Here is a 20189-nt window from a genome sequence, read left to right as displayed (position 1 = left end):
CCAGTACAGCCCAACTGCAACACACATGCGAACAGATATAGGCCGCCGGAGATGAGGGTCTTGTCACGAGAGTGTTAATGAGAGGCGGTCACAGGTATATTTAAACGTTCCTCTTGTCATTTGAAAAGTATGACTGAAGTCTGTGTGAGTGAAGCCACTAACATCACTATCCTACCACTCCTGACTCCGACTCCACATCCAAATACTTAGTTGTACAGACATAGCGGCCATTGCACCCCAAAAGGCCACAGCAAAAACATAGCTGATGTGTTGAGGAAAAAGAAGCAAAAACAAACCGAGGCAGTCTGTAAGTGTTAAAGATGACAATAGAAACAAAATGAATCCTAAAAATGAGACAAAACATTCATCATAGTCATTTATCACAATATAAAATTATATGAGATTTGGCATTGTTGTTTTGTAACTCATCCTCCAATGTGTCCCAGTACTTTTATATAGTTTATATTACACTACCATTAAAACACAGATGGAACATATCGATGTGGAAACTTTTCTTTATTCCAGTATGAATGGTGCATTTTTGCACCTTTTGAATCAGATTGGGCCAAAAATATCATCATGATACAACTGTTTATCTCGGTTGATGTGATAATTATCAATATTTCATTCATTATTCCTTATTTGGACTTTAAAGTCAGATTTTTGCTCCTGTGAATGTCTTGTCGTGAGAGTGTTACAGAGAGGCGGTCACAGATATATTTAAACGTTCTTCTTTTCATTCAAAAACTATGAATGAAGTCTGTGTGAGTGAAGCTGCTAACATCACTATCCCACCACTCCTGACTCCGACTATGCATCCAAATACTCCGTTGTGCAGACATAGCAGCCATTGCACCACAAAAGGCCACAGCAAAAAAAACCTCTTTTTTAATCTTCTACTTAAAATTACTTGAATGTAATGGTTCTGACTTCGGTTGTAGCCAAACTTGTGGAGAAACTTCCGTTCCACACACACGCCGATACCAGATGCCTCCATATTTACTTCTGTAAAAACAGTGTGTGCTGCGTGGTCACGTATTACGTCAGGACTTCTTTTGCACATGCGGGTCACTTCAGGGTCACATTTGGTTCATACTGAGAACTGATAGGAATTGCATTTAACCCTTTCATGCATGAATTATGAGAACCTTAATCAAGATTTTTTCCGGAGTGTTTTTATTCCTCTTTAGGCATGAAAAAAACAATGTGATAGAATTTTTTATGAACCCATTTTTCATGGAATTGCAAAAACATCCACTCAGTTGGACAGCATGAGTTTGAGTTTTGAAGCAAAGGCACATGCATTTAATAATACTAGCGGCATTGTACCCGTGGCTAAAACGCCCTCCTGTGCTGCAACATCAGTGGGACATGGACGGGACACCGGACACAGAACGTGCATTATAGTGGGACTAATGGCATTGTACCCATATGATAGCGCCCTCCCGTGGTGCAACAGCGGCATTGCACCCGTATGCCCTCCCATGCTGCAACACATGTCGGACAAAGACGCGCCGGACAGACACCGGACACGGGCAGGGCCAAAACATGCATTATATAGTAGGAAGGATTCTGCGTGAAAACTATATATATATATATATTTTTTTTTTTCTTTTCTGGGCTCAGCAGGCTGACAGGCAGCTGTCTGTACCGATAAGGCAGCAGCCGACACCAGCTGTACTCCCAGTCATCATTGCCCATTTTTCTGACACCTTTGCTTGTGTATCCTCTTTTATTTGGACATTTTACCAGGGAGTATCTCACACTACTTTTGTTTTTGTTTTTTTTTTCTACTTGTCTTGTCCAGCGTCCTAACAGCAGAATGGTAGTCTGGTTCCTCCCGGTGCTGAACAAATTTGCTTTGCCAAGGGTAACTTCATAAAGTATATGAAGAGCCCTTTGATATTCTACTGTGTTTATTATGAGTTTTGTTAAAATAATAAAATATTTTTTTTAAATGCTGTTAATATGATGTTTTGTCACATTTTAACATACTCTAATATTAGTTATTACTCACTTTATGGAGATAATATGCAAAAATAACTTTTTTGTTTAAAAAAAAAAAAAAGTTAATTTTGTCTAATAACAATAACAAGGAATTGACTTACACTCAAACATGTTACTGCAGATCAAGAACAGCAAAGTTACAGTAATGGTACGTCTGATTTATTGGCTGATATGGAACCAAAACAATAAAATCCATGAATATATAAGATAACAGCTTTGAATCGCTGTCCACTGTAGTGACCACTATGCATAAAAGGGTTAATTTGTAATATGAACGAGCGCACACACACACACACAAAGAAAAAATCGGATTTCACAAAAAAAATCCAAATTGTGCATTAAGACCTGCTGTCTGAACATAGCCCTAGACTCCAAATAAAGAAACTGCTGTTCTCTAAAAAAGGTACAGTCACTGAATACACTCAGTGACACTTGTGAGAACATTCAGTGAGTCAGTGAGTGGAAGGTTGGTCAGCCCCAAGTGTACCGCTGACCTATATTTCACTAGGTAGCCACAGTTTATAAATATACTGGGACAAATCCATCAACTTCCATTTCATGCTTGACTCTGAAGGTCAGAAGGTGGGAAATACTTACAAAAGCATGACATTATCAGAAAGCAGACCTCGCAGTTTCTCCTCAAATGTAACATGAAGAAAGACAAATATTAGTGATAATTGTCATTTGGTGTTTCAATGAGACCTGTATTGTTATGTTATCCCCCAAACTAAATCCAATAAAGCAGGGACTGCGGTGGCAAGTTGGGAAACTAAAACAAGGAACAAAAAAGGAACAAAAAGGAACAAAAAAAAAACAAGGAAAAAAGGGTAAAACCAGAGAACACAGCCAAAACTGGAGAGTTGAAATTTCAGGGTTAAACATTTGAGGGTCAATTTTCACTCTCAAAGTGTAGTTTTAACTCACTGTGAGTTAAATGTCATTCAGAGTTGGGGTTAATGAAAAGAGTTCGTCAAGCCTGTGGAAATGAACTCAGGAGAAGTGTTGTTTTGTGTCTCTGGCCCCTGCATTTCAAACCAGGTGAACCTGTGCAGTTTCTCTCAGACTGTCACTGTCAGAGAGAAAAAAGAGTCAAAATAAATATTCTAAAAAAACGCATCGGCTTTCTTTGAATCATCCTGTTCACATTGAATTTTAATTCATTTTTAATGGATTCACTTTTTATGGTTAAAATTAACACTACTTTCAGAGTGAAAATTAAGTAAAATGAGTGTTATTTTTGTTCCTTTCATGGTGTTAATTTAACTCTGTTCGAGTTAAAGGAGAAACTCTAGCAGTGTAAATAATAAATCCATATGGGTTCATTTAACCCAGGTCAGTCAGATTATGAAGGGTGGCTGTGGTTCAGTTGGTAGAGCAGGTCGTCCAGTGACTAAAGGGTTGACGGTTCAAATCCTGGCTCCAACTATCTATGTATTGAAGTGTCCTTGGGCAAGACACTGATGTCACTGTATGAGTGTGTGTGAATGTGAGGAATTGTAAAGCGCTTTGGGCACCGTGAAGATGTAAAAAATACGCTATATAAGTTCAGTCCATTTATGAACTCTTGTGAGTGTTGGTAATTAACTCAGTCAGTGTTAAGTTAACTCAGGTTTCTGAGTAAAAAAGGCAACTGGCATAGTGTTAAATAATTAACTCCAATGAAAATGTGTGAAAGTGTGGACCTATATAAACTCTGAAAAAGAGTTAAAATCAACTCTGTGGGAGTTGATTCAACTCTCCAATTGTTGCTGTGTAGGGTCCTTTATAAAGGGGTTCTAAAAAGGACTGAGAATGAAATGTACAGTCAAGGTTAAGTTTATTTATATGGCACATTTAAAAACTAGAAGCACTTGGAGAGCGCAGACCTCCGCCAAGGCAGATCAGTGCGCGCCCCCCCCCCCCCCCCCCCCCCCCCGATGTCTGTCTGTTTGTCTGTCCGTGTGCAAGATAACTCAAAATGTTATGACAGATTTGGATGAAAATTTCAGGAAATGTTGATACTGGCACAAGGAACAAATGATTACATTTTGCTGGTGATCAGGGGTGGGGGTGGGGGGGCACTGATCTACCTTTTCTAGAAAAGCACCCAGATATGAGCCCCAGGGACAACCATATTGGCTCTTGACAACAACGCCCCAGTGTGGCTGTTAGTCATCATACTACTCTTGCTGTATATCACCTCTAACAGATCAGTGACTGCCTTGGTACATGACCTCTATGCCCTTTCGTGTCTCCTCGTTGCTTCACTTAGAGGCGTATCAACAGAGGCGAAAGAAGAAAGGGGCGGGACTTAGTGACTTTCAAGAAAAGCTGCTCCTGTCACATTTCTATTAATTTGCCCATGATGCAGCTGTGACTCCTTGGAGGCTCCTCTCCAGAGTGTGAAGTTCTGCTGCTGATGAAGCCGAGTCAGAAAACCTGTAGCTGACACGAAGCGGAGGGTGTTTTCAGCTGCAGCTCAGGAAAGACTGCTCCGTAAGCAGAATGTGAAATGCTTTGAAATCTGTTTAGTTGTTAGGAATGAGAAAAAAAAAAAAAAAAATTAAACACACTCTCTCAACAAGCGCTAATATGTTGAGCCCCCCCCCCCCCCCCCCCCCCCCCCGCGCCCCATCCACCCATGTGCATTGATAATACTCCCGTGCTTTTTCCTTACTACGACTCAAATTCTTCCACCTTTTTTTTTTCATCAAAGCATACCGTACCTTTATCCTCATCTACTCTTCAATTACTGTTAGTCAGCTGGGAAATTCATTTTCCATTTTCAATATAAATCAGATAGCATCAGTCTTTCGATTTATCAATCTTTTCACCATTCTGGCATGTTCTGATTGAAACGATCAGACTGCGGCTGTAATTTACCTGCTAAATCAAAATGAACTCGGGAGTGAATTGACCCTGTCCTGCCAAGCCAAGTGTTATCCATTGTCACAGCTGAGATCGAGGCTTGATAAAGTGAAGGTCATCCCCACTGTCGGAGGCTATCTGTTACGCCGTAGCAATCAACAAAATCTATTTTCCATCACAGCGGCAATGCAGGGGAAGATGGATTCGATGCACATAGACGGGTATTGATTTGGCAATTTCCGAGGGACAAACAAAATGGCTCTCCCAACTGTTTAACTGTTTTTATTTGCCTCAGAGTAATGTCTGTACCCGGGAGGGAGTTTTATACACTCATAAGCACAAATGAATCCCTCAGACAGGCTTTTCACACTTTTTAGATGAATCATGTGTGCAGACTGTAAACTGGAGAGGATGATAAAACTAGAAAGCGTACCATGTATTACATTGTAGAGACTTCTGTGCGGTACAAGTTATTTAAATCAGACAGAAAGCAGACAGTCTAATTATTCATTCAACCTGAGGTGGAGTAAAAGAAACACAACAGCGGCAAGGCAAACTAGAAAAGAACTCAGAGAACGCAGACCTACGCCAAGGCAGATCAGCACCCCCACCCTCAACACCACCAAAATTCCATCATTTGTTCCTTGTGCTAGTATCAACATTTCCTGAAAAGTTCTTCCAGTCCGTCCATAACTTTTTGAGTTATCTTGCTAACAGACAGACGAACAAACAACCCCCCCATCACCACCAAAATGTAATCATTTGTTCCTTGTGCCGGTATCGACATTTCCTGAAAATTTCATCGAACCCCCCCCCATCACCACTAAAATTTAATCATTTGTTCCTTGTGCCAGAGTCAACATTTCCTGAAAATTTCATCCAAATACGTCCATAACTTTTTGAGTTATCTTGCTAACAGACAGACGAACAAACAACAAATCCCCCCCCCCCCAATCACCACCAAAATGTAGTCATTTGTACCTTGTGCCAATATCAATATTTCCTGAAAATTTCCTCAACCCCCCCCCATCACCACCAGAATTTAGTCATTTGTTCCTTGTGCCAGTATCAACATTTCCTGAAAATTTCATCCAAATCCATCCATAACTTTTTGAGTTATCTGCTAACAGACAGACAAACAAACAACCCCCCCCCCCCCCCCCCAATCACCACCAAAATGTAATCATTTGTTCCTTGTGCCAGTATCAAATTTTCCTGAAAATTTCATCCAAATCCATCCATAACGTTTTGAGTTATCCTGCTAATAGACAGACAAACAAACAAATAATTCCCAAACCCCCCAATCACACCCAAAATTTAATCACTTGTTCCTTGTGCCAGAGTCAACATTTCCTGAAAATTTCATCCAAATACGTCCATAACTTTTTGAGTTATCTTGCTAACAGACAGACGAACAAACAACAAATCCCCCCCCAATCACCACCAAAATGTAGTCATTTGTACCTTGTGCCAATATCAATATTTCCTGAAAATTTCCTCAACCCCCCCCATCACCACCAGAATTTAGTCATTTGTTCCTTGTGCCAGTATCAACATTTCCTGAAAATTTCATCCAAATCCATCCATAACTTTTTGAGTTATCTTGCTAACAGACAGACAAACAAACAACCCCCCCCCGCCCCCCAATCACCACCAAAATGTAATCATTTGTTCCTTGTGCCAGTATCAAATTTTCCTGAAAATTTCATCCAAATCCATCCATAACGTTTTGAGTTATCCTGCTAATAGACAGACAAACAAACAAATAATTCCCAAACCCCCCAATCACACCCAAAATTTAATCACTTGTTCCTTGTGCCAGAGTCAACATTTCCTGAAAATTTCATCCAAATACGTCCATAACTTTTTGAGTTATCTTGCTAACAGACAGACGAACAAACAACAAATCCCCCCCCAATCACCACCAAATGTAGTCATTTGTACCTTGTGCCAATATCAATATTTCCTGAAAATTTCCTCAACCCCCCCCATCACCACCAGAATTTAGTCATTTGTTCCTTGTGCCAGTATCAACATTTCCTGAAAATTTCATCCAAATCCATCCATAACTTTTTGAGTTATCCTGCTAATAGACAGACAAACAAACAAATAATTCCCAAACCCCCCAATCACACCCAAAATTTAATCACTTGTTCCTTGTGCCAGAGTCAACATTGCCTGAAAATTTCATCCAAATACGTCCATAACTTTTTGAGTTATCTTGCTAACAAACAGACGAACAAACAACAAATCCCCCCCCCCCAATCACCACCAAAATGTAGTCATTTGTACCTTGTGCCAATATCAATATTTCCTGAAAATTTCATCAACCCCCCCATCACCACCAGAATTTAGTCATTTGTTCCTTGTGCCAGTATCAACATTTCCTGAAAATTTCATCCAAATCTGTCCATAACTTTTTGAGTTATCCTGCTAATAGACAGACAAACAAACAAAAAATTCCCAATCACACCCAAAATTGAATCACTTGTTCCTTGTGCCAGTATCAACATTTCCGGAAAATTTCATCCAAATCCGTCCATAACTTTTTGAGTTATCTTGCTAACAGACAAAGAAACAGAAAAACCCTGATGAAAACATCACCTCCTTGCTGGAGGTAATGAAAGGAAATTCGATAAAATTGTGAAACCTTGGGGAAAATAACAGTCATTTAAATAGAAGAGAAATTAACCAACTGAAGTATGGAAGGAAACTGATTAAAAGAATAAATAAAACAAACTACTTTAGAAATAACAATGAAGGAACTGTAAATTATTTCCGCACTTTGTTCCAAGTTGTGGGTGCACAGACACTATAACTTGATTTTCTGATCTTGGTACAAAAACACCAAACATCTGGCACCTGCTCAGTAATTCTCACATGTAGCTCACACTTAAAAGTGCTAATGAGGTGATATACAGGTTTTTAACAAAAGAAAACCCAATACTTGATGTATGTGCTGTATTATTGTTACTGAGTTGTATCTTTAGAATAAGTTACTGTCAGTGATTTGCACGAAGAGAATTTTAACAGGTTTAATATTCTGTGGCAGACAGCTGTGACAGAAAACAGGAACAAGAAGAGAAAAAGACAGCAAAAAAAAAAAGAGTATGTGACATAAAAGTACACTGAATGACTAAAATGGATAACAAGTTGGCTGAAGAATGAATTCCTAAACATACACATAACTGTAAAAACATAACAGACAAAAGAAGAAACTGTGCTGAGATTGCAGAAGTTTTGAATATGAAACATAAGCAAAAGAGGTTCTGCCCCATGGGACTTTAATGCAGTAAAAAAGTGTAGCATTAGTGGCAAGAGACAAATTATTTTTGATCATATTATGCATCATTTAGACATGCAAAGATTGTCCATTAAAAAAAAATTTACAAGGCAAGAAAGTTGTAGTTTGTGGAAAAAACATTAAAGAATCTGACTGACAATATGTAAATAAAGACTACTTTTTGGGGTTGGTAATAATAATAATAATAATAATAATAATAATAATAATAATAATATTATTATTATTATTATTATTATTATTATTATTGATTAGATTTTTATAGTGCTTTTCAGGGCACCCAAAGCACTTTACATTATTGAGCCATTATTCATTCACTCTAACATTCTCACTCTGGTAATGTATGTAATTAGTACAATATCATATATGGTTTTATGTATGTTTTTACTGTGAATGTATGGCTAAAATTTCTATATTCTGTAACTTTTACTGCTGCTGTCTTAGCCGGAACAGTCTTTTTTGAGATTTTCAATCTCAACGAGACTTTTTCCTCATTAAATAAAGGTTAATAATAAATAATAAATAGTATAATGTGCAACGAGATGCAGTTCATTCAGCTGTTTTCCACAAAAAACTGGATGTTTCTTTACTGTCTTTGTCACAAACCAAAAATTTCTTGTAAAATTATCCTCGAACACAGGGTTTCTCAACCTGTTTTAAACCACACCCCACTAATGGCATCATGAGCCTACTGCCCCCCCCCCCCCATGCCTGAAAATGGGATGTGGCAGATGATATTGCCCCCACACCCCACAATTAATCTAAAAGTAACATGACAGACCTATATGATGAGGACGTGGTGGGTTGTATAGCTCTGCAGATAAAGGCGTGAGAAAGTAAAAGTGAAAATTAGCTCCACAATGCACCCCCCCCCCACCCCCCCAATCTGTGAGTGGGGGGACAGAATGTGCCGGGTGATTTACAATGTTGTGATGTACAACAGTAGTCGCTAATGCATCTGCATGAACACATGGCGATGTCACTCATAACTAGGGCTGGGTATCATGACCACTTTCCTTAACCAATTCGATTTCGATTCATAAGGTTCTGAATCGATTAATCACGATTCGATTCAATTCAGTCTGATATCAGTTTGATTCAGGATTAGTTGACTGATTCAGATTCATTTAGTGATACCCAAGTACTATTTTGAGCTGTAACCTGATTATTTGACTACCCCAGCCATGCAACACATCAATACTGGTATCAATACTGACATTAGAAAGGAAATAAATATGAAACTCCAGCAGTAAATAGATGAATGTGCACTGAAATAATGGGGCAGACACATTGGCATGTTTCTGCAGTGGCTCAGAACAGACTTGTTCGTCATCGTCATTCTGTTTTATGGCTGGTGGCTCCTAGGACCTCCCACAGAGGTGTTTTCCCCACCCTTCCTTCACGTCTCTCCCGCCCCAGAACTGTCGTGAGTGAGATCAAGACACCCCCAGGGGCCCGCGAGAAGGGGGCCGGGTCAGGTACTCGTGGTCCTGCTCTGAAAAATTGACCTCAACCACTATTAATCGTTTACCCAAAATTAAAATGAAACTCTAACATGACCAATATGTCTCCATGGTGGCAAAATCCAAACAAGATCTAAATATTATTTGTCTCTCCCCACTGACCACCGTTCATATTTCTCTCCAGTGTTAGGACCCACGGGGCACACCGGAGGAGATGGGACTGTTCTCACTGAGGCTTGCTTTTCTTTGATGTAACATTAATTGTGAATGTTTTCATTAGCACACCATTATGCTGCTCAAGTAAGTATGTAGTGTTCGCTAATTGTGTTAGCACAGGAGGGGTGGGTTTAATGAGTGGCTCCTGTCTGTACTGTACATTTACTGATCATGTTTTCTGACATGAACTATTTGCAGCCACATTTTTTGTTTTTTTCTGACTTGTCTTGTCCAGCATCCTAACAGCAGAATGGTAGTCTGGCTGCCTTTTGGTGCTGAACAAATTTGCTTTGCCAAGGGAAACTTCATAAAGTATATGAGGCTCCCCTTGATATGCTATCGTCTTTATTATGAGTTTTGTTGAACCACATTTCGATGCTGAACCTGACAGTGGGGGGAGGGGGGGGCAAGAAAGAAGAAGGTGGCGAAGACCCTCACAAGAAAATATCAACAATACAAACAGTAAGAACCATGGTGATAGTTATAATGGTAACAACAACTGAGTAAACTGGGCAGAAGAGAGAGAAAAAAACAAACAAACAAAACTACAAAAAAATAAAATATAATACGTAAAACCTATTAAATGATGAATGTAAGAAAAGAAAGTATGAACAGAATATCATACACCACATCTGCCCAAATAATACCAGTAACAAATCCACACAACATCAGTTGTTCACATTAATCTGCTGTGACAGAGTGGCGACAGTATTTTGTGAATAAAAATGAAAGTCTGTTGGATTTCTGGCTAAATAATGCCCAGTTGTTACTGACCAGTCACTCAGTGCATTAAGTAAAGCAGTGGTTCCCAACCTTTTTTGGCTCGTGACCCCATTTTAACATCACAAATTTATGGCGACCCCAGACATTCAAAACAGCGACTTTTTTTTTTTTTTTTTTTGCTCAAATGAATTTGTTTTTGGCCATGTAATAGTTTCTAATACTATGTTGCAAATAAATGTTAATTTTTGATGACATTTAGTCTATATAATGTATATTATTGTGGACAGAGGCAGTAAATCCAGGTGTAGATTACTGCACAAAGGGAGAATTCTATTTTCCTTGGTCAGGATCTGTCCAGTCAGTCCAGCTTGGATTTACAAGGAGGACAATTAATACTGAACAAACAAGAACTGAAACTATGAATTATGAAAGAGCTGCAGCATCTGAAACTGACCACAATGAACATTTGACACAGAAACAGAAGCACAGTGCTGCAGTTTCAGACTCACAGTTTGTCATGTGTTTTATGGGATTGTCTCTGTCAACTCACCATAAAATTTTTATTAGTACGTGTTTTTTTTATCAATTACTAGAAATTTTAGGTGACCCCACAGTTGAAAAACAGTGGATTAACCTATGCATGTCTTTTGATGGTGGGAGGAAGCTGGAGTACCCATAGAAAACATGCAAACTCCACATACAAAGGTCCCACCTGTATCTCAACCGGTGCTGGAATCGAACCCAGGACCTTCTTGCTGTGATGTAGGAGTGCTATCCGCTGCACCACTACGTCACCCAGTGTTTTCCTTTCAATCATAAACAAATCTCACCAATAAACATGTTCAGTAAACGTTCAGTAAACAGCTTCACAGTTTGTCATGTCTTTTGTGGATTGGAATTTTCTCTGTCAACTCACTATATGTTTTTTATTGGTAAGTTTTTATTTTGTTTGTTTTTTATCAATTACTAGAAATTTCCCGACCCCTAGGTTGAAAAACACTGGCGTACCATATGTGAAAATCATACTTATTAGATATGTTAACCCAGGCATGTCCAAAGTCCGGCCCGGGGGCCAATCACGGCCCGCGGTCAGATTTTCTACGGCCCACAGCTTGGGTTTTAGAATGTATTATTTATGGCCCGCTTGGACCGTTGAACTGAGTACATGAATCATAAAAGGTTCAAAATGCAGTTTCTCCTTTCACCTCATGGTGGCAGCACCACTCTTACGCTATCTGGCTCTGTGACTTTGCCGTGAACCCTTTTTGCTAATTTCTAACCATGGCGCCTGTAAATAAAAAAACGAAAGTTGACAGTGAGGGCCGCCGCTTCCAGGAGAGATGGGAATTACAATTTTTTTTCACTGAAAATCAAGGCGATTGTGTTTGTCTAATTTGTCAAGAGACTGTTGCCTTGTTTAAGGAATTCAATGTAAAGAGACACTAGCAGACAAAACAAGCTAACGCATACGACAAGCTAGCAGGGAGTGAGCGTTCTGAAAAAATGAAGCAAATTCAAGCTGCTTTAAACTCAACAGTGACTCTTCATTTGAACCTCTGAAATGTGAATTCACCACCAGGGCAGGATACCAAGTTGCCAGGTTAGTTGCCTCTAACTGCTGGTGTTATGTACTTGTAGATGTGACACAAAATATTACTTTCTGAATGATTTTGTGAAAGACAAGAGTAAGAGTCATATGTTTTCATCTTAAATGTTAACAGACTTTGCATTACTGAGTAATATATGAGTAATGATTACTCATATAAGTCATGTTTAAAATGAATGTGGGGTTAAGATTTTTATCAGCTTGGATGTTTAAGATACTCCATACAGTTTGTTCTATGTTATGTGACTCCAGATGTGAAAGGAAGGCAGAAATGTATTTTTTTTTTTTTTTTAAATTTGTTCACACCTGAGTGGCTTAGATTTGGTTACACTGCCATTTAAAAAAATGATATTGTGACAATGAAAATAAAATTGTTGTAGAACAGCGCATTTATATGTAATTTTTACTGTTTAAAAAATTTTCGAAGGGACCACTGGCCCCTGGCAGTGTCCACATTATCAGATCTGGCCCTCTTTAAAAAAAGTTTGGACACCCCTGTGTTAACCCTTTAAAACCTGACGTGTCATGGCTGACACACCCTGCACACATACATTGTGGATGGCTGACCCCAAGGTTGAAAAACACTGATGTATGGGATTCATTTATTTGCTAGGTTTGTACTTTTTTTTTTGACAAAGACTCAAATCCAGTCAGTGGAAAACAATCTGGGTCTTGTGTCTCCTCTCAGAAGGCTTCAGCTACTGTTTAAGTGTGTGCCCGGCTTAAAGGGATTTATTAGCCTTGCTTTATGCAGGCAACTTATAGAAAATGTACACACTGTACAAAGCATGTCAGGCCTTCTGGGAGGCACTGCTAGAATTTCAGAGAGTTTGTACTGGCTCCAGAAAATGCATGAGAATATGAGAATGCTGCTTTTCTGTACAAATAATGCTCCCATGAAGATGTACACAAATGAGCAAGGACACTTCACTCCTCATTTTCCATAATTTTGTTGCCGTTTATGTTTCTAAGTAAGCCTGGGGTAAACAATGCCAGCTTCTGCTCTGAGATTTGTCCTTGGCCCATGTCATACCCTTCCATCAAGTTTCATGGACATGTGCGTGGTAGTTTTTGTAAAATATCTTGCTGAGAGCACACAGATAGAAGAAGAGACCACAGAATATGTTTGGTGGAGGTAAATATGTATAAGAGACACCAAGCTGGAATGAAACTCTTCAGGTGGAAAGACTCCAGGGATGCTGAACCTCTGGCATATCGTCAAGCCATCCGCATAGATTGTTTGCGATCTGTTTATGAATACACTTGTTTACACGCTATATGTATAGAAAATCTGAGAATTGACATTACATGGAAATATATCAGACAGAATATTCGTTATATTTCTGGCTGTGTTAGTTTTTAAGTTGGAATGAAATGCGGAGGTGATGCTGACCTAAATGTGGTCTGTGCAAAAGAGAGTCCTGGTGTACACAGACAGCAGCGAGCAAAAGAGCGAGAGAGCGAGTGAGTGGTGGGAATGGTAATGGGCTTCAGCTCCACCGGGAAGGGGCTGTGCCAGTCCTCAAAGTCAGTACACTCTCCAGGATCATGTGCCAACTGGTTCAGCCATTCCATCCCCCGTGGTTCTCCAAGAGCTGCTTTACCGGTGGTGTTGGACCGTTGCCGAAAGTCTGGTCCTGAAACAGCCAGACCACACAGATCTAACAAACGTACCTGAAAAATGCACTTTGTTGTCATGATTAGTTCAATGATTTGTGTCTTTTTTTTTTTTTTTTTTCTAACCCTGTCATGCATACTGGTCACTACAGTGGACAGCTATTCAAAGGTGTTCTTTTGTGTGTTCATGGATTTTATTGTTTTAGTTTCGTATCAGCCGACACAGTGGACGCTTATGCATTATCCCATACACTACAATTTATATTATTGCTGTAAGTTTGCTGTTCTTGATCTGTAGTGATCAATAAAATAAAATAATAAAATAAATAAAACTGCATGTTCCACATTCTTTTGTATTATGATGTTTATATTTTTTCTGAAAAATGCTTGGTTTTCACTGAACCCGTAGTCATATCGTATCATACCAATATCGAGATATCTGGCATGAATATTGAGATATGAAATTTTGTCCATATCGTTCAGCCCTACTCCCAACTTTAGTCTGCATGTTTCCAGGTAGAGTGGGAACCAGAAGACGACTGGAAACCACAAGTGAACACAAGTGACGGAGCATCAAGTGTCATATGGTGCCGCTAGCTAAAATTGCTATTGCGAAATGAATCACTTTCGTATCAATCTGACGTTGACAAAGACGAAAACGAAGGGAATTTTATCCATCATTTTTATACGTTTTAGTTAGTTTTGTAAGCACACAATACAGTTTAAGTTAGTTATCATTTTTTTTCTTTTAATTAGAGTTTTTATTTATTTCAGTTAACGAAAGTGTTTTTACAGTTCATACAATTTTATGAACATCTACATGGTCAGCAAATTAAATATAGGAACATACTTGATTTTCACTGAAAAAACACAATGTACAAAGGATAATATTATAATAAATGGCGATAAATTACATAGAAAAGGTTAAATAGAAAGAAAAATAATCTTGGGAACTGTCTTTATGGGTTAAGTTAGAACAGGGCTGTCAAACTCATTTTAGTTCAGTTCCACATTCAGCTAAATTTGATCTGCAGTGGGCCCAACCAGAAAAATAATAAGATAATACTATATAAATAATGTTAATTCCAAAATTTTCTCTATGTTTCAGAGCAAAAAAAGTAAATTTACATTATGAAAAGGTTTACATCTACAAAGTATCCTTTCAAAAGATGTGAATAACAGGGACAAACTGAAAAAATAAGTGTAATTTTAACAATATTCTGCCTCAGTTTATCATTTCCACATGTGCATTATAACTTACAGATCACAGTGGATCTACAAACACACAAATACAGACAGAATATTGTTAAAATTGTACTTACTCTCTTAAAACATTCCAGGTTGTTCATATTTATTCAGGTTATTCACATTCTTGTGAAATTACACTTTGTAAATGTAAATATTTTCATGTATTTACACTAAAACAAAGAGAAAAATGTGGAGCTTATGATAGTATTTGACTGAATCCTACCCACTTTGTCTGAATGTGGAACCTGAACTAAAAGGATTGTTCATATCTTAGTGTAACTTTTGCATTTCATAAATTCATCCTAAGGGCCAGACTGGACCCTTTGGTGGGCCGGATTTGGCCCCTGGACGGCATGTTTGACACCTGTGAGTTGGAATATGGGTTATTGTGCCCAGTAAAAACTACGTAATATTCATACTGTATCGTGGTGTTCTATGCTGTACTGAGTGTAATCTAATTTCCAATATAACAAATGACACAAAAATACAATTAAAAAAAAGTTGAAATGTAGACACAAAGCAGGGTTCTTAGACTTAGATTCCAGTCCTGACTGTATTTGGTCATAACTTTGATCCAATCCCTTTTTTTTTCTTTCTTTTTTTTTTTTTTTTTTTTTTTTCTTTATGGGCTCAGCTGGCTGACAGGCAGCTGTCTGTACCGATAAGGCAGCAGCCGACACCAACTGTACTCCCAGTCATCATTGCCCATTTTTCTAACACCTTTGCTTGTGTATCCTCTTTTATTTGGACATTTTACCAGGGAGTATCTCACACTACTTTTTTTTTTTTTTTTTTTCCTACTTGTCTTGTCCAGCGTTCTAACAGCAGAATGGTAGTCTGGTTCCTTTTGGTGCTGAACACATTTGCTTTGCCAAGGGTAACTTCATAAAGTATATGAAGCGCCCTTTGATATTCTACTGTGTTTATTATGAGTTTTGTTGAACCACATTTCGATGCCGGACCTGACATGGGGGGTGGGGGTGGGGGGTGGGGTAGAAGAAGGGGAGAGAACAAGAGAGAAGAAGGTGGAGAAGACCCTCACAAGAAAGTATCAACAATACAAACAGCAACAACCATGGAGACAATTATAATGGAAACAATAACTACAACCAGAACTGAGTAAACTGGGCAGAAGAGAGAGAAGAAAACAGAACAAACAAAACTACAAAAAAAAAAAAAAAAAAACCCACAACAATGAGATACATAAGACCTATGAAATGAAGAATATAAGAAAGGATTGTTCATATCTTAGTGTAACTTTTGCATTTCATAAATTCATCCTAAGGGCCAGACTGGACCCTTTGGTGGGCCGGATTTGGCCCCTGGACGGCATGTTTGACACCTGTGAGTTGGAATATGGGTTATTGTGCCCAGTAAAAACTACGTAATATTCATACTGTATCATGGTGTTCTATGCTGTACTGAGTGTAATCTAATTTCCAATATAACAAATGACACAAAAATACAATTAAAAAAAAGTTGAAATGTAGACACAAAGCAGGGTTTTTAGACTTAGATTCCAGTCCTGACAGTATTTGGTCGTAAACTTGATCCAATCCCTTTTCTGTGACGCTCACCTTGGGTTTGAGGTACATAAGTGAACTATTACGTATTTCTACATCATAGGTCAAGAATTTGCAAATCCAACAGGTCTTGGTTTCTAGGTGGTTCATACATGAGACCCACCGCTCCTCATTTCATCTTACCTCGGTATTGTCATAAACAGAAGGTGCTTTTCACAGCCAGCTCACAGATGTTAACAAATCTATTCTTATGTTTTGTCTTCAAAGATGCCCGGAAGACGATTCACTGAAATATCCTCGCAGCCTCCTGGTTAATACACATTGTGATTTTTCTTCCTGCTATGTATAGCAAAGACTCCTTATGCTGCAAACCTTTGTATAATCACAGATGGTGTGTGACATTTCAGAGCATTGCTGTGACATTTAAAGCTAAATGAAAAGTACAATTGATTCACACGAGATTACACACAAGGCTCATGTTTTCTTTAACTGTACTAACTGGTTCACGGCAGCTTGGGTCTTATATTTGTAGACTTAAAACTGCATTTCAGTTAGTTACGATTATGTTGCTTTCCAAAGTATATTTTTATTACCCCAGCCCCCGAAGGGGAGGTAAGGGGTATTGTTTTTGGTTCGTTTTTTTTTTTTTCTTTGTTTGTTTGTTAACACTTTAGCAGCAAAACTATTGGTTGAATTCATTCACAAATTGGGTTTATAGATTGCCAGTGACCCAAAATAGATGTCGTTACATTTTGGGAAAAGTTGGTCAAAGTTAAAATTTTTTAAATCTTTTTTGTTTTACTTTTTTTTCCCCAATTACTTATAATGGGCAACATTTCCCATGTCTGTAGCAGCAAAAGTATTGGTTAAATTCGTACCAAATTGGGTTTATAAATTACCAGTGACCCAGAATAGATGTCATTACATTTTGGGAAAAGTTGGTTGAAGATCAAATTTTGAAAATCTTTTTTATTTGACATTTTTTACCATTTACTTATAATGGGCAAAATTTCACATGTCTGTAGCAGCAAAACTCTTGGTTGAATTCATACCAAATTGGGTTTATAGATTGCCAGTCACCTAGAATAGATGTGGTTATATTTTGGGAAAAGTAAGTCCAAGTTCAAATTTTTAAAATTGGTTTTATTTTACATTTTTTCCCCTTTACTTATAACGGGCAAAATTTCACACGTCTGTAGCAGCAAAACTACAGGTTGAATTCATACCAAATTGGGTTTATAAATTGCTAGTGACCCCTGATAGATGTGGTTATATTTTGGGAAAAGTAAGCCCAAGTTCAAATTTTTAAAATCTTTTTTATTTTCCATTTTTTCCCATTTACTTATAATGCTCAAAATTTCACATGTCTGTAGCAGCAAAACTATTGGTTGAATTCATACCAAATTGGGTTTATAAATTACCAGTGACCCAGAATAGATGTGATTACATTTCGGGAAAAGCTGGTTGAAGTCCAAATTTTTAAAATCTTTTTTGACATTTTTTACCACTTACTTATAATGGGCAAAATTTCACGTTTGTAGCAGCAAAACTATTGGTTGGATTCATACCAAATTGGGTTAATAAACTGTCAGTGACCCATAATAGATGTGGTTACATTTTGGGAAATGTGTGTCCAAGTTAAAAAAATTTTTTTATGAATTTTTAAAATCTTTTTTTTCTTCCATTGATTTACAATAGGCAAAATTTCACATTTCTATAAAAACATCAATTTTGTTTCAATTTACTTCAAACTTGGCACGGATATGGAGGTAATTGATATTCTAGGATCAGCACATGCATAGACATGATGACATCAGCTGGATCGATGCCAAAATAAGGTACAATATGTGCGAGGGGTGGGGCTTGTTGTGCCTGGATCCGCTTGTTATTGTTATTTTGAAGGTTGAGACAACAGTTAAAGTCTAATACAAGCCAACGTCAGCAAACAGTGAGGAGTCCATTATCCAAAATCCTGGTGTTTCTACAGACAGAACTAAATCTATGAATAGAGAAAAATAAACTAATGGCTCAGGGTGGAATACATTCCTGCTATTGAACAGGACGGTGGTAAATTGAGTTTGTGGGAAGCAGCTTCTGAAGGAGCATTGAAGGGATTGATGCATTTATGCGACTACAGCGCATGTATCAATAGTTTCTCTCAGGAATAACTTACCTCCACCTTTAGGTCCAATGGGCCAAGAAGCACAAGAATCCAGACAATCAAACGTTTTATCCACCTTACCTAATCCATTTTATTTTGAGCAAAAGCTGCAAGTAAAATGGGCAAATCCCTCCTGTTCACACAGATGGATTTATTGGGACTAAAGCATCAACTGAGTGCTCAAGGAGTTCCAGTTGGTCTGAACGTGCTGGTCTGGATTGTATTTAAAAAGGATAAAGTTTAAGAGAAACCTACAGAACTTCTTTTCAGCTACAAAAATCGAACTGATGTTTTCTTCATGGGATAAGGGTATTGCTTGGTCAATTGTAAATCAAGTTCTAGCCAAACTTTGTTAAATATTTTGAAGTAAACAATACGGTGTAAACACAGCTAATCCATGATACGACCTGATCATACTTGCCTAAAGCTAAAATAAATTGTATTACTGTCATTGTTGAGTAATTTTTGATCTCATTTGAATTATGAACCATGCCATCATCTACACATGTATTTGTTCATATAAAAGATGTCAAGAAAGTCACAGTTTGTTGCAAAACTATCAGTGAAAATACATGACTATAAAGACGACACACCTGAAAGTCACAAAAGTGACACGGTGACTCTCTCGTCTCAGACTGAAGGTGTCTCTACAGCTTCAACATGAACAGACTCAAGTGTTTTCACCTCTTAATACATCTTTTCACCTCGTTCCTAAAGGATAACGTGAAATCTGACACTGTAACACCTGTTTTGGTTTTAGCGACTGGTAATTGTCTCTGCATTGAACCATGTTACATGGATGTTACTTCACTCTCTTTACTTCAAAGTGTGACTTTCCTGGCTCGTAAAACTTTTAAAATGACTGTATATACAGGGTTAGTGGTTAGTGGTGATGGATAAACATCAGAAGACAGTGGTAGTAACAGATGTAGCAATCCCAAGTGATAGCAACATCAGAAAGAAAGAACATGAGAAGCTCGAGAAATATCGAGGGCTTAAGGAGGAGATAGAGAAAATGTGGGGTGTGAAGGCAACAGTGGTACCAGTAGTGATGGGGGCACTGGGGGCAGTGACCCCCAAGCTGAGAGAATGGAACCAGCAGATACCAGGAACAACATCAGAGATCTGTCCAAAAGAACGCAGTCCTAGGAACAGCTAAGATCCTGGCAGAACCCTCAGGCTCCCAGAACTCTGGTAGAGGACCAAGTCTGAAGGAGACACCACCCAGGTGGGCCAGAAAAAGATTTTTTTATACATATAAATGGTCACACAATTGAAAACAAGATAAAAAAAAAAAACTGTTGAATTGACAAAACTGGGATGTTAGCATTAACACTTTAGCAAATAACATTCTGAAGTAGCTAAAATAAAAAAATAAAATTTACTTAACCATGTAAGTTAGCTGAGAACTGATTCTCATTTTCAGTACTGATCTGGACATACAGAGACGAACAACTAATCACTGTTCACACCTATG

This window comes from Sphaeramia orbicularis, chromosome 17 (assembly GCF_902148855.1).
Source record: "Sphaeramia orbicularis chromosome 17, fSphaOr1.1, whole genome shotgun sequence".
NCBI lineage: Eukaryota > Metazoa > Chordata > Actinopteri > Kurtiformes > Apogonidae > Sphaeramia > Sphaeramia orbicularis.
Note: the sequence above shows the minus strand (reverse complement) of the source record.